This window comes from Notamacropus eugenii, chromosome 1 (genome assembly GCF_028372415.1).
Source record: "Notamacropus eugenii isolate mMacEug1 chromosome 1, mMacEug1.pri_v2, whole genome shotgun sequence".
Taxonomy (NCBI): domain Eukaryota; kingdom Metazoa; phylum Chordata; class Mammalia; order Diprotodontia; family Macropodidae; genus Notamacropus; species Notamacropus eugenii.
The window spans coordinates 295,022,280-295,027,289 of NC_092872.1; positions in this window are offsets into that span (position 1 = coordinate 295,022,280).

Sequence of the window (5,010 nt, forward strand, 5' to 3'; positions counted from 1 at the left end):
AATGCTTGCTATGTGTAAAGCCCCGTACTAGACACTGGCTAAGACACTTAGCTAAAACATGATCCCAGCCATCAAGGAATTAACAGTCTAGTCGGGGAGAGGGGGCATTAATGAAACACAAACACAGATAACTATAATTCACTTTCCTCAGGTTAAAGTAAACTTCTTTGAACACCTTAAAAAGAATTTTAATTAACAATGCTGGGTCATTTATTTTTCCATTAATTTATGATTTTGCATTTTTAGGTTCCAGCTGGGACTGGAAGCTATCAGGTCAAAATACCAAAGAAAAGCTTCCCTTGCAGAATTTTCTGTCTGGTTTTAAGCAAAAAGCTTCAGAAAGTTCACATCTCTTGAGACTTGATCCCAGGAGATTCCTAGCCTAGTTTTGTTTTTTTTTTTTTCAGAGGATAAATTGCTAAAATCCAAATATCACCTTGTAAAATTAGCTTAGTCCTTAAAATAACACCCCGAGTGAGCAGCTATGGATATGGTGAATGGAACGGGTTTATGATTTTCCTAGTCATTTTTCTGGGATCTCCTATCTATCCTCCACACAACTACCATAATTATTCTCCTAACTAAAGCATAAGTTTGGTTATATTGGTCCTCTGTGAGAATGAAGGGTAAACGACAAAAAACACCAATGGCTTCCTCTAGGATAAAATAAAAACTCCTGTGCTTGGCATTTAAAACCCTTCACAACCTAGCCTTAGTCTATTTTCCCAGCTGCCCTAGGTACCACTCTTCTTCATACATTCTACAGTTCAGCCAAATTTATTCTTTCTCTTCTTTACACTTGACACTCTGTAAATTACGAGGTTGTACAATGAACAGAACACTAGATCTAGAGTCAAGAAGACCTGAGTTCAAATCTGACCTCAGATACTTACTAACTCTGTGACCTTGGGCAAGTCACTTAACCTCTGTCTGTTTCAATTTTCTCATCTGTAAAATGAGGATAAAACTAGCACCTTTCTTCTAGGATTGTTGTAAAAATCAAATGAAGTAATACTTGTAAAATGTTTAATACAGTCCCTGTATATAGTAGGCACTTAATAAATGTTTGTTCTCTTGCTTTCGCTCCTCTTTTCTTTAAATTTTATTTTAGCTTCAAACACCAAAACACAAATACAGAATAGATGAAAGAAACAAAAACATGTCATAAACTTAAATAAGGCAACTTAAATAAAAAGTATGAAAGGAAAAAAAGCATGGCATGTGTACAGCAGAATATAAGAGAGGATTCAAAATATGTAACAACAAATTTTCATTTCAAGAAAGCCTGAATGATAAAAACTACACTTTGTATTGAAAGCTGCCCATCTTTTCTTTGCTTCCTTGTAAGTTTTCTTCTTTTCTCTGCTGTGTACTTTTTTACTTTGCTCTTTTTTTTCCCCTCCCTCCCTCTCCCAGAAGGCTACAATTAACTGTGGATATATTTCTCTATAGCTATATACATATGCATACATATATACATACAAATATAGACATATACTTTCTCAAACAAATTCTCCTCCTGATCTTTGTTTTTATGTTGGTGCGTATCTCTTGTTTCCTGTCCTTTTTTGGTGCCTTACCATAGACCATCTCCCATACCTGGAGTGTACTTTTCTTCATTTTTGCCTCCTGGAAATTTAAGTTTCTTTCCAAGTTCGGTTCTACTACCTACTACATATAATCTTTCCTTATTCCTACTAGCTTCTATTTCCTTTCCCCAACCTCGGCATATTACTTTATATTTTATATATGCTTATACATGTACAAATTGTCCCCCTCTATAGAATGGGATCTCTTTGAGGGCAGGAACTGTTTCATTTTGGGTTCTGTAGTCCCATCACTCAGCACAGTGCCTGTTAGGACTTAACAAATGTTTATTCAATGATTAATTGATTGGCTGACAGTGGAAGAAATTCAAAATAATGCATGAAATCTGTGTGATTTCTTGCTTCATTTTTTTTCCTTTTAAATGAAGCAGTGACCTTGTTAATAATGCTCACTATATTGCAAATCTGCCATCTGTTACATTCAGTCCCAAGCGAATATGGGGAAAGACAGGAGCTGGAGAGATGAAATAGAGATGAAAGACCCAGCTGGCCCAAAAGAATTGGAAAATATTTTTGTAACCACCTCTGTGCAGGCAGAGAATATGAACCCCAAAGGCTCCCCTTGTCTTTTCATAGTCAGATGTGGCTGCCGGGAGTTCAAAGGTTGAGGTACAACCAAGAATGCAAGACACAATTTAGAAGTCAGGACAATTCTCTCCAATATGCAGAACTTCTCTCATTTATGATTTATTCATACTCCAGCAAAAACGACGTCAGATCAAACTCCAGCAAGTGCAGAGGTATAGAGTATCAAAATGAAAGCTGAGGGGGAAAGCAGATCATCCTCTCTAACAGGCAGACTCAAATCCTTCGACATCTTTCAGCTGCCCACTGCCTCACTGCCCACCTACAGCATGCCCACAACATGCAGCAGCCAAGGCAGGATAATTTTATCTCCATACGTAAAAGTGAGATTGAGTCAATCAATCAAACTACCTCATTCCATCGAAAAGAAATGATAAGATCCTTTGCCTGATACCTTTCTCAAGTGTGAAAGGTGTGAGGCTAGGTGTGCGCTAGAAATCAATCAATCTCAGGCTTTAGACTAAATATGAAAAGTATACGGTCCATTTAAATGCCTTTGAAAGCCACTGGAGGAACTACAGTAAGTCTAGGAACTGAAGTCATGCTCTGTGGGTCACCTACAAAATAGCCTGTCAGGTCAGTTACCTAGGGATTCAAATGTCTAGCAGTTCAGTTGTAGAAATCCCAAGCCAAGACCCTAAGAAGGCATCACTGGGAAGAGGGAAGAGAGTTTGTTATCCTGGATTTCCTTCCCTTATTCCATTTACCATTTTCCTTCCCTTTGGTTGGAGGAGAACCATGTAAATTTCAAAGGGGAGGAGCTTTTGGACTTTGTTATCTGTATCTTAGCAGCAGCGTCAAGGTAGTGTGGGCAGTGTCTGTGTCAGAAGTCAAGAAGGACTGACTGGACTAAATAGATCTATATTTAATGTTCTGGATCAAATGAAATAAAAATTGCAAAATGCTTAGCACAATACCTGGTACATAGTAAGCACTATATAAATGTCAGTTGTTATCATTAGGCAGATTTGAAACTCTAAAAGGAGCTCAGCAGAAGACTATATCATGTTATTATACAGTCATTTCAGTCATGTCTGACTCTTTGTGACCCCATTTGAGATTTCCTTGGCCAAGAAACTGGAGTGATTTGCCATTTCCTTCTCCAGCTCATTTTACAGATGAGGAAACTGAGGCAAATAGGGTTAAGTGACTTGCCCAGTGTCACACAGCTACTAAGTGTCTGAGGCCAGATTTGAACTCAGAAAGATGAATGTTTCTGACTTCATGCTCAGTACTCTATCTACTGCACCACCTAGCTATCCATCCTAATAAATACCCACTTTTCTAAAACCTAATTAAGTCTGACTGACTAGTTCATGAGAACGAGGAGGAAGCACAACAGTGGAAACCATGGACAATAGCACTAGAAAGACATGTCTCCAAATCTTCAGCTTTGAGTGGAGAAAGAGTGGTTGCCTTCTGAGACCTGACCTGCCAGTGCAATTGGAAGTTGAGATAGTAGCCCCAGAGCTTGTGCTATGTTACCTAGATTTTCTCTACCATGCCACAGAAACTTCCTCACCCCAGAAGTTGACCTCATCCTTGGATTTTTCACACTGGAAATACCCTCTGATCTTATGGCTCCTTCTTCTGATAAGCTAGTTCTTCCCAGAACCTCTATTTTTGAGGAAAACACAACTAGGCTAGCCATGTCTTCATTTCTCTCCAGATGACTGTCCTGACTCTTGGGACTTTCTTTACCACCATATCTCTTCACAGATACCTCTCTCTCCCTCCCCTTCTTTTCAGGTTCTTTTTATGTATTGTCTTTCCCCATTAAAATGTTCAAATCTGGCCTCAGACTTTAACTAGCTGTGTGATCCTGGGCAAGTCACTTAACCTCTGTTGACCTTAATCCATTGGAGTCCCCCATTTCCTTAATTGCCATTTCCTTAATGGCAAAGCACTCCAGGATCTTTGCCAAGAAAACAGTATGGTCCACGTGGTCTTGAAGAGTCAGCAAGATGGAATGAGTGAACAACAACAATGACATTGAAATATAAGCTCCTTGAGAGCAGAAATTATCTTTATTTCTCCTTGTATCTGTATTCCTAGCGCTTGTCAAAGTGCCAGGCACAGTGCTAGTGCTTAGTAAATGTTTGTTGACTTGCTATACATATATGTATCTGTTTTATTTCATTCCTGCAGTTACCATCTTGTTCCTGACACTTGACATCTCTCACCTGGATGACTACACAAGATTCCTAACAACTCTACCCTCTTTCAATCTCCCTCATCCTAGATTCACCCTTCATACAAATTCTAGAGAAATCATCTCCAGATGATCTGAATGAATGAATGAATGAATGTGACCAGATTACTCTTGCTGTTCAGTTGTACAGTCATGTCTGACTCTTCATGACCCATTTGGGATTTTCTTGGCAAAGATACTGGAGTGGTTTGCCGTTTCTTTCTCCAATGATCATATCACTACACTGCTCAAAATCACTCAGTGGCTGCCTCCAATGTCTCTTAATTACTTAATACTGTGGGGAATGCAAAAGAGGAAGAGATGTACTCTCTTATCCCAAAGAGATTATAGTGTAATAGAGGGGAAAAGCAAGGACATGTAATCAATATAATATGAAACAGAGAATAAGGATAAAGTCTGGTGGAATTAAGAGGTGGGAGATGCTGGAGTCCTTGGGGAAGGTTTCCTGGAAGAAGTAGCATTTGACTAGGCCAGGGATGGGGAAGCTGTGGCCCTCTAGGTCCTTAAATGTGGCCCTTTGACTGAATCCAAACTTCACAAACCAAATCTCCTTAATAATAGGATTTGTTTTATAAAACTCGGACTTGGTCAAAAGGCTGCACCCAA